General features: G+C 41.3%; 1 pseudogene; it reads right to left on the minus strand.

Annotated features, from left to right (window-relative positions):
• Positions 1-4,573: 4,573 nt before the first annotated feature.
• Positions 4,574-5,210, minus strand: LOC123839103 (U1 small nuclear ribonucleoprotein C-like; annotated as a pseudogene).
• Positions 5,211-11,476: the final 6,266 nt, after the last annotated feature.

Genomic DNA, 11,476 nt, shown 5'->3' on the forward strand with positions numbered 1-11,476 from the left:
CTTTCTGCCACTGTTCCTTCCAATCCCCTCCGTGGTATGATTCTTTCCCCATGCCCCTGTTTGAATTCAGGTCAATCCCATAGCTTTTCTGGCCTCTCAGTTACAAGAACAGTTTCATTTTAGCAATCAAATGTCCAGCTCAATGTAACAAGGGAAGACTTCAAGTTTTTATACAACAGAGAGTTTCTCCCCTCCCTTGGTCCGGCACTGTTTTAGGCTGCCATCCTATAGTGGTAGGGGGAGACAGGCTGGTGGTGGGACAAGGTCAGCTTCTTTTTTTTTTTTACTCTTTTAGCTCATCTCTGCTCCCTAGCTACTGCATTTCCCCGAGAGGCAGAGGGGTTAAAATAAAAAAAGCACAATTTTAGGTAGCTGATAAATTCTCATCTAGCATCAGGGCCTCTGGTCCATGAGATTTTTTTTCTCATGGTACCATTTGGACGGGGGGGTTGGTGGGGATTTTTCTTTTATTAAGGTAAAATCTAAGATACAATAAAATTCATTCTTTATAGTATACTGTGTATAGTATTCTGTGAGTTCTAATGAACCCATTACAGTCCTGTAACCACCACCACAATCAAGATATAGAACAGTGCATCACACCAATAAATGTCCCCCTGTCCCCTTATATGTAGCACCTCTCCTAGTCTCTAATTCCTGGCAACTTCTGGTTTGTTTTCTGTCCCTAGAGTTTTGCCTTTCCCATCATGTAAATGGAATCATATAACATGCAGCCTTTTGAGTCTGGTTTATTTCACTTAACACAATGCATTTGAAATTCATCCTTGCTGTTGTCTGCATCAGTTGTTAGTTCCTTTTATTACTGCATAGTGTTCCATGTGTATGGATGTACCAGTGTGTTTATCCATTTCCTCACAGAGGGAAATGTGGCTTGTTTGCACTTTGGAGCAATTAAAATTAAGTCGCTATAAATGTTGGTATGCAGACTTGTGTGAACATAGGTTTTCATTTAACCTGGGTAAATACCTAGGTATAGAATTGCTAGATCATACGGTATAGAGTGTGTTTAACTTTACAAGAAACTGCTATACTGTTTTCCAAGGCGGCTCTACCATTTTGCAGTCTCACAGCAATGTACAAATTTTCCAATTTCTCTGTATTCTCACTGATAGTTGGTATTACCAATTTTTAAAAAAGTTTAGCCTTTCTTTTTTTTAGTTATAGTTTTATTGAGATATAATTTACATGACCACATAATTCACCCATTTAAAGTGTACAGCTCCCTGGTTTGTAGTATATTCACAGAGATGTATATCCATTACCACAATCAATTTTAGAACATTTTTATCATCCTACAAAGAAACCTTATACCTATTAGCAGTCTCTCTTCATTCTCACACAAACACTCCCTCTAGCCCCTGGAAACCACTCATTTACTTTCTGTCTACGGATCTGCCTTTTCTAGACACTTCATATAAATGAAATCACACAATCTGTGGTCTTTTGTGACTGGCTTCTTTCACTGAACATGTTTTCAAGGTTCATCCATGCTGTAGCATTTATCAATACCTCATTCCCTTTATTGCTGAATAATATTCCACTTGGAGATATACTACATTTTATTTACCCATTCATCAATTAATGGACATTGGGGTTGTTTCCATTTTTGGGTTATTGTAAATAATACTACTATGAACCTTTGTGTACAAGTGTGTACAAGTTTTTATATGGACATATGTTTTCATTCTAATAGTCATATCTTGCTGTGTGGTTTTTTTTTTTTAAGATTTATTTATTTGACAGAGAGAGAGACAGCAAGAGAGGGAACACAAATGGGGGGAGTGGGAGAGGGAGAAGCAGGCTCCCCACAGGGCAGGGAGCCCGATGCGGGGCTCGATCCCAGGACCCTGGGACCATGACCTGAGCCAAAGGCAGATGCCCAACGACTGAGCCACCCAGGTGCCCCATCTTGCTGTGGTTTTGCTTTTTCATGAAGCACTTTTGACGCATCCCATTGAGGTCCTCCCGCCTCATTACACATGAGGCAGTCAGCGTCTCCCCTCCTGTGGCTTACTTAGGACTCAGACCCTCAGCTCTGGGCCCCTTGGCAAGCTACCCTGTCCAAACCTTTTGTTGGGAGCCCTTCTCCTCAGGCAGTAAGTACTCTTGGGTGGAGTGCCTTTTATTTAAAATCATTATGTGGAATATATAGGAGGTTTTTAAAAAAAAAAAAAAACAGGCGTGTAAAGGATAAAGAATGACAACATGATACGCGAGTACCCACTACTCAGCCAAAGAAATAGAATATTATCTATCTTAGAGCTGTCTAACCCATCATGAACCCTTCCTAACTGGATGCTTCCCCTTTCCCAAGAAATAACCAACTATTCTGAATTTTGTGTTAATCACTCTCTTGTTTTTCTATATAGTTTTACCACATATATATGAATCATTATTGTTTAGTTTTACCTGGTTTCACACTTCATAGAAATACAATAATACAGAATATATGTACTTCTCTGATTTGTCTTTCTATTCAACCTTATGATTTTGTGGGACCAGAGCTAACCTATAGAGGGTCTTTGTGCAGTTAAAAAAATTAAAAAGACACCCTTCCTTTCAGGGACAGGCACCCCTGTGCCAGTGTGTACAGCTTGGCACATGGAGCATAGAATAGACTGCAGTGCCTACTGAACCCATTGCCACAGCCTGCAATCACAGCCTTATGTGGTGGCCTCATGTTTTTGAGATTTACCTTTGATGATGGTTCCAGCCAGAATTCATTCATTTTTTACAGCTATTCCATTGCATGAACATACTTCAGTTGGTTTATCCATTTATAGGGGGTGGATATATTAATTTTTTTCCAGTTTCCTGCCTTTAAGACCAGTGTTGCTATGAGCATTCTTCTACTTGCTGGCTGGTGCACGTGTAAAAAACATATTTTTCTAAGGTTTATATCTAGAAGTGAAATCGCTGGGTCATGTTGTTGAACTTCACTGAGTAAAGCAGAGCGGTCATACCAAGTTGCACATTAACCAGCAGCACGTTGTTCCATGACCTCACCATCACTTGGCTTAATAATTTTGCCAGTCTAGTGAGTATGAAATAATATCTCATTGTGGTTTTAATTTGTCTTACCCTGATTGAAAATGAGGCATCTTTTCATACTTTTATGAACCATTTGTGTTCTCTCTTCTATGAAATGCCTAAATCATGCCCTTTGTCCAACTTTCAATTGAGTTGTTTGTCTTTTTCTTATGATATTTAGAAGTTCTTTATACATTGCAAGTACTAATTATTTCTGATTATACGTTTGGCAAATCTTCTCCTAATTTGGAGGTTAAATTTTCATCTGTTTAATGGTCTTCTTTGAAAACATAAGTTCTTAAATTTAATGTAGTGGACTTCATCAGTTATTTATCTTTACATTTTCTGCTTTTTTGTGTGTCTTAATAAATTCTTCCCTACCCTAAAGTCATAAAGATATTTTCCTCTATATATTGGCTTCTAAGTTTTATGGTTTTATTCCTTTCACATTTAAGTCTCTATTTGTCTTGAATTGATTTTTTTGGTATTTGGTTCTTCTTCAAGAGTGAGAGCTATTATTAGCCCTTACTCTTCCATATAAATTTCCATATAATTTTAGAATCAATTCATCAACTTCCACAAAAAAATCCTATTGGAATTTTATTGAATCTGTGGATCAGTTTGAAGAGCATCAGCATATTTTCAATATTGGATATAGTAATCATAATCATAGTACGTATCTCCACTTAACTAGGTCATCTTCAATGTCTTTCAATAAGGTTTTACAATAGATATGCACAATTTTTGATAGATCTATTCCTAGGTGTCCTATATTGTTGTTATTTTAAATGGCATTTTTTATTGAAGTACAATTAACAATTAATTATAACAATATAATATACAATATTATATTAGCTTATATTAGCTTCAGGTGTACTATATATGATTCAATAATTCTATATGTTACTCAGTCCTCACCATCGTCAGTGTATTCTTAATCCTCTTGATCTAGTTCACCCCAAAATGGCATCTTTTAAAAATTACATTTTCCAGGGGCACCTGGGTAGTTCAATTGGGCATCCAACTCTTGATTTCGGCTCACGTAATGATCTCAGGGTTGTGAGACTGAGCCCCACATCGGGCTCCATGCTCAGCACAGAGTCTGCTTTAGATTCTCTCTCTACCTCATCTGCTCTCTCTCCTGCTCATGCATGCTCTCTTTCTCTCTAAAATAAATAAATAAATCTTTTTAAAATATTATATTTTCTAACTGTTGCTGAGGTATGCAAATGTAATTGTCTTTAGGGTAATGATTCTGTATCCAGAAAGCTTGCTAAAACTCAAAAAATTTTGGTTCTTTAGTGTTTTCCAAATAGAGAAATACACCATCTACAGATAATGACAGCTTTATTTATTCATTTTTGATTCCGATACCTTCCTCCACCCCTTTTCCTTGATATGCTGCACTGGTCAAGATATGCAGTACAATGCAGAAAAAAAGTGTTGGTAGCAGGCACCCTGGCCTTAATCCTGATATTAGAGGGAATGCTTTCACCAGTAACCATTCAGTTTTATGTTTCCTTTAGGTTTTTTCATAGATCCCCTTTATTGGGATGAAGAAATTTCTTTTTATTCCTAGTTTGCTAAGTTTCTGCAATAAATAAATGTTTAATTAATATAGTATTACTCATAAACAATTTGTTTTCCATGCCTTTTTTTTAACTAAATGAGTTGACAATTTTATTTTCATATTTCACAAATTGCTTTTTTTTTTTTTGGTCCCACTACCAAAGTGGGCACCATCATGGTACGGGTGGGAGGTCTTATCATTGGCATGTGACCTCCCATAGGCAGCCTCATTCCAGGAGCAGGTCTCACTGGCATCATCCCAGAAGGAGGAGGACCCATCATTGGCATCATGGGAGGGCCCCCATATGGGGTGCTGGCATCCTACCAGGGAGAGGAGGACCTGGGAGACTGGGGGGAGGTGGGATCATTGCCCCTGCAGGAGGAGGAGAAGAGAATGGAGTAGGAGGTATCTTTCCTTGTTGAAATGCTGCGGTTGTTTTGTTGATCGTGCTCTGAGCCTGCTCTTCCATCCATTTCTGATAGTTTTTCACATTCTCTTTCTGTTTCCTACCATTGCAGTGTGTCTTCCTCACAGATGGAGAGTCATGGGTGAGGAATGTGTCACAGCAGTCACATTAAAACTTAGACATGTTGCTCTACAGGCCATTGGCCACTCTGTCCTGCCCCATCTGGAAATGACCTCCCTGTCTTTTTGAGTCCGTTTTTGCAAGTTACATTCTCTAGGAATTTTTACATATTTTTAAGTTTTCAGATTTATTGGCATAAAGGTGTCCATAATAACCTCTTCCTTTTTTTTATTATGTTAATCACCATACATTACATCATTAGTTTTTGATGTAGTGTTCCATGATTCATTGTTTGCGTATAACACCCAGTGCTCCATGCAGAACGTGCCCTCTTTAATACCCATTACCAGGCTAACCCATCTGCCCACCCCCTCCCTTCTAGAACCCTCAGTTTGTTTCTCAGAGTCCATAGTCTCTCATGGTTCATCTCTCCCTCTGATTTCCCCCCCCTTCATTTTTCCCTTCCTGCTATCTTCTTTTTTCAATCTGTTGCATCCATAGTTACAGTCTTCACTTTTTCCTTATAATGGTAATTGTGTTTGCTTTCTTTCTTTTTTTAGATTTTATTTATAAGTAATCTCTACATCCAACATGAGGCTTGAACTCACAACCCCGAGATCAAGAGTCACATGCTTTTCCAACTGAGCTAGCCAGGCACCCCTGTTTTCCTTTTTTATTGATTAATCTCAGCAGAGGCTTGTCAGTTTCATTAAACTGTTCAGAGAATGTCTTGGTAAATGCTCTCTACTGTATGATTGCTTTTACCTCATTAATTTCTGCTTCTGTGTTTATGATTTCCTTTCTACCTTTTTTTAAAAGTCTTATCTGGGGCGCCTGGGTGGCTCAGATGGTTAAGCGTCTGCCTTCGGCTCAGGTCATGATCCCAGGGTTCTGGGATCGAGTCCCACATCGGGCTCCCGGCTCAGCAGGGAGCCTGCTTCTCCCTCTGACCCTCTCCCCTCTCATGCTGTTTCTCTCTCGCTCGCTCTCTAAAAAATAAATAAAATCTTTTAAATAAATAAATAAATAAATAAAATAAAAGTCTTATCTGTTGTAACTTTTTCTAACTTCTCAAGTTTTATGCTTAGGTCATTAATTCTGAGCATTTCTTCTTTTCTAATGGAAGTATCTAAGGATAGATATTTCCCTCAAGCATCTATCCCTTTAGCTATATACCACAAGTTTTGACACACAATTATTTCGTTGTCACTCAGTTCTAAATGTGATGGATTTGTCAATTTTCCTTGTAGTTTAATTTTTGCTCTGTTATTGGGTATAAACAAATTTATAATTGTCATATTTTTCCGATGATTCATAACTTTTATCATTATATGCTGACCCACTTTTTTGCCTTCTTTTCCATTTTGTCTGATATTAATACAGCTATACCACATTTCTTTAGTCTTTGCCTAATATAAGCTTTTTCCTCTTTGGACTATATTTATGTATCCTTATGTTTTAGGTGTGTCTCATATAGCTAAATTTTATTATCTTTTCCATCTTTGTCATTTAACTGAAGGATTTCATTTATTGTGATTACTGTTATATTTGGATTAATTTTACTATGTTATTTTGTGCTATTTGTCCTATCCTTTTATGTTTTTCCCCTTTCTTGTAAAAGATTTTAATTAATTGAGGTTTGTCTTTGTTGTTCTTCTCTTTTAACTTATGAGAATATAACTGCTCATAAGTTACAGTCTTAATGTCTGTTTTTCATTGCTTACCCTAAATATATTAGCATGAATACTTTACCATTTCATTACTTTACAATTTCAAAAGTTAATAATTTTACTTTCCTCATAAATCATATAAGAACCTTAGATCACTTTGACTCTGATCATCGTCCTCCCAATATACATGCCGTTGTTATCCAGTATCTTAGGTCTCTCTTTTTTAACTGTATCATCTGTTTATTATTAATAGTTTTATTCAATAGATTTTTGCTTAGTTATACCCACAAATTTACCACTCTATTTATGCATGGTATGTTCTTACATCTCAGACCTTCCATTTGGGTAATTTTCTTTTTCCTTGATCTGCATGCATTTGAACTTTTCTTTACTGAAGCCTTTTAATAGCCCCTCTCTGAGAATGAGCTCTCTAACTTTAATTCCTGGGCATCATTTGTGAGGCTGGTTTGAAAGCACAATGATCCAGGTGATTTGCTGCCTTGAAGCTGGAAAGGGTAACTATTAGATAAGGTGACTTTGTTAAACAGGAAATGTTTCAGTCACATCAAGGGGCCCTGCTCCTAGGCATTATGGGGATTCTGTTGTCTCTTACAGATAAAGGAAACCAGATACATGCATCAAATTTACCTGCAAGAATCTTAAAATCCTTTAATCTGACCAAATGATGTAAAGCAATTTAATGAAAGGGATCTTACTATATTTGGGGATGAAGACTGGAATTTTTTATAATACAAGGTTTGCTTTAATATTCTAATAAAACCACTTCCAAAGCTTCTTCTTATTCCCTCAGCCTCCATAATAAACATCTGTGTTTTATGCCTGCCTGGCATCTAGTCTTCCTTTTTCTGATCACATTACTCTAATTTTCCTTTAACAGAATAGCCCAGTGTAATTTGAAGGGATGAGCCCACTCCCTGAGTCTAGAGATCACCTGACTCAAGTGTGGCAAATCAGGACATTCCATCCCCTGGACCATAGGGCTGGACACTTGACCCTAGACAGGCTGAGGATATTCCTGAAGTGAGGTCATAAAGCCATAGACAATAAGGATTCCATGAGTAAAGCAACATGTGAGAAGCCTAAGCAATCTTGGCCTTGACATAACAGATGGAACAGGGGCCCCACCTTGGAAGCCTACACTATGTTCACCCTAAGATTCTTTAATAAGGGCTCAGCTTGTCCAAAGGGCTATGTTAGTTTCCTATTGCTGCTGTAACTACCACAAATTTAGTGGCTTAAAACAACATAAATTTATGTTGTTAGAGTCCTGGAGATAGAGCTGAATTCCTTCTGGAAGCTCTACGAGAGACTCTATTTCCTTGACTTTTCCAGTTGCTAGAGGCTGTCTGAATTCCTTGGCTCATAGCCCTACTTGGCATCCTCACCTTGGACAGTCCTGTCCCCTTCTTTCCATTATAAGTACCCTTGTGATTACATTGGGCTTACTTAAATAACCCAGCATAATCTCCCCATCTCAAGATCCATAATCTGATCACATCGGCAAACTCCCTCTTACCATGTAAGGTAACATATTCATTGGTTCAGGGATAAGGCACAAGAACATCTTGGGAGGCTGGCAATGGGTAGGATCCACCATGAGTTAAATTCGCACTGGGGGCCAAGGTACCTCCTGACAAAAACTTCATCGGAGGAAAAGAGACAGTTAAGGGTCTAAGGACAATGATTCGGTATGAACAGGAATCCATTAAGCTCAGCAGGAAATGTCTGGTTGAGATTTTAATTTTCGAAGTGGCAGCCCTTGGATTATTCCTGAGAACTAGTGTCAGAAATCTGAAGAAGAGGCGGTAAGAAGAGAAGTTGTTTCACTACAAACTGTGAGACACACAGAACACAAGCTTTTATGGCTTTGTAGCCACATAACAGAGTGGAATCCACATGGGAATTTTTTGGGGAAAGGGCCATGCCTTATGTCTAGATCTCAATTATTGGATCAAGTTTGGCTTGAAAAAAGACTTGAATGATGATATCTTCCAAGTGGTTAACTTTCGAGTGTATTTTTTTTCCCAGCCATAAATACATTTCAAGGACTCAAGGGAAGAGAGAAGGGTGAAAAGGACAAAGCTAGCCCGCTGCCTGGGCTGCAGATGATTCTGCTCCAAGGCCAGGACGACTTGGCCATCAGGGTGCTCCTTGGGTCACTCCAGCAGCGCGAATGCAGGAACAACAGGCAGACCAAATGGCAGGAGGATGTGGCTTGGTGAGCTGTTCCAGACTTTGCCTGTGCTCCTGGTCCTCAAAGCGTGTGTGTATGAGGGAATGAGGGCATGAGGGATGGTTCTGTACTCTGTAGTAGGCTTCTGAGTGAGGCTTTTCTGTTTGTCCCCAAATTGGTGCTTAGATCCGATTACAGAGTCAAAACGCAGTAAGACCACATTCTAAAGAGAACTGACCACCATTGAGTTGCTCGCCCGGCTCACAGCTTACTGCGAGGTGCTAGAACTGGCCGTTCCAACACTAGTCGTGGCCTCGAACCAGACTTCCAACCCCACCTCCTCCCCAGAGAGGACAGAAGCGTTTGGTCAGGACTGTGAGCTGGGGCCCAACACCCCAGAGCCGCTGGAGCCTAGCGGTCAAAGGGGAGGAGGCATCCCAGAGCACCTAGCGCCCCCTCCACTAGAGGAGCACCCCAGTTCACGGCCCGCCCCTCCCGCCTCAGGTCCCTGGAGGCACAGCTGCGGGCGAGCTGGGGAAACGGACTGGAGAGCTGGAACTGGGGACCTCGGGGCGTGCGTCCCAAGCCTGGGAGGTGAGGGAATCCGGGCATGAGTGTGAGGGGACCGGGCTTCCCTGACCACCCCAGGCCTCGCCTCGGGGGCTGGGGGCACGGGAGGGCCGCTGTTGTGCAGTCACCTGAAGGGTGCCCGCAGCAAGCCCACGTGGAAGGTTCTGGAAGCCGCCACGGAGTGTGCGCGGATGGCGCGATGGCGCGTAGGGCGGGCCAAGCCTGGCGGCAGGACGCGCGCGTCCCCGCGGCGTCTCGCTCTCGGGAGCGACTCTGGCTGGCGGTGCGAGTGTGTGGTGTGTAGGGAAGGTGGGGAGGTTGCTGAGGTCGTGACGCCTGCTGCGGATTAAATAAGGGTTTTAAAACGGCCCTTGCGTCTCAGTGGTGAACCCTAGTTGAAAATACACGACCGTGTAAAATAAATTCTCTGGGGAAAAATATGCCAACTTGTAAACAGTGGTTATTTTTAGATGACATTTAAAAGTGACCTTTTTAGTGCTTAAAAAATAAATAAATAGGGGCGCCTGAGTGGCTCAGTCTTTAAGCGTCTGCCTTCGGCTCAGGTCATGGTCCCAGGGTCTTGGGATCGAGCCCCGCATCATTGGGCTCCCTGCTCCGCGGGAACCTGCTTCTCCCTCTCCCACTCCCCCTGCTTGTGTTCCCTCTCTCGCTGTCTCTCTGTCAAATAAGTAAATAAAATCTTTAAATAAATAAATAAATCAAGCAAGCAAGCTGGACTGTTAAGGAATGTAAGCTGCCCCTAAAGGGTTCACTGCGTAGTGAGGAAAAGAGGTTCAACAATTGAGACCAGAGACTGGAAGACAAAACAGTTTCATGTTTTACTCCACTGAATTAGGATTGTTCAAAAATGCTTACAATGAATTTATAGTAACAGATTAGGCACCAAAGATCTTATGTTCTGCTAATAGGAGGCAAGCTGCCCTACCCTTTCGTAGAAGAGAGAAGCCACCTGGAGAGATTACTTTTTCCCCGAATGACTTTGGAGAACCAAAACGAAGGAAAAGGCATGAAGCTGGCTCAACCAATTTGTGAGCAGATGAAGTCAAAGAACTTCAGTAGATTTCTTAAGTACTTACACATTGGAAGGAAGGAACAAAAGGAATCCCCATGGGGCCCAATCAAGGAAATGGCTCCATGTGCCTGGGTGATTTAGTGAAGTGGGATGGCCTGCAGATGTAGGAGAGCATATCCCACGCCCCGGCTTGCTGGGGCGGCCCCTACCTGGGCCTTTGGTACGTCCCGGCAAGAGCTGCAGCAGGAAGGAGGCAGTGGAGAGGGCATCCCAGCTCGGCTGGAGGAAATGGTGAGCTCCCCCTGGTACCTGAAGGACAGCACCGCCACTTGCACTCCTGGGGCTTTCTGAACAAGCTGGGGAGAATTTGAGCAGGCCTGGAGTTCCCTCCGATAGCAGATGGGGGTAGCCCCAAAAATACAGGGGTTTGCTCCTAATGCTATGACCTTATTTTTACTTCCATGCACATGTGGCCTGGGAAAATGGGTTATAGACAATCAGCTGCTATAAAGAACTCAGAGGCACAACTCCGACCTCGAGATAGCAATGTCTTTTATCAGCATGGCTTCAGTTTTTACTTTGTGGGGGCAAATTCACAGGCTGAACCCCAGTGTACGTGTGCCTGCGCCAATACTAATGTCCCCCAAAGTCCCTGTAGTTAAGTCCTGCTGAATTGATAGTAGACATTTTCTTCTGCCCCTGCACTGCCTTCCAAAGTAAATTTAAAACGGAACAAAGGTAAAAGAGAGAGAAAGGGGGAAAGAAGAAAAGAGAAGAAAATGAAACCCCGGGCTAAGCTCGGTTGTGGGCTTTGGAGAAAATCAGCGGAAAGGAAGGAATGGGATGAGGTAAGGTTACTGGC

This window comes from Mirounga angustirostris, unplaced genomic scaffold (genome assembly GCF_029215605.1).
Source record: "Mirounga angustirostris isolate CCGP_5_RB_7025 unplaced genomic scaffold, mMirAng1.0.hap1 SCAF_3, whole genome shotgun sequence".
In the NCBI taxonomy this organism is placed as follows: domain Eukaryota; kingdom Metazoa; phylum Chordata; class Mammalia; order Carnivora; family Phocidae; genus Mirounga; species Mirounga angustirostris.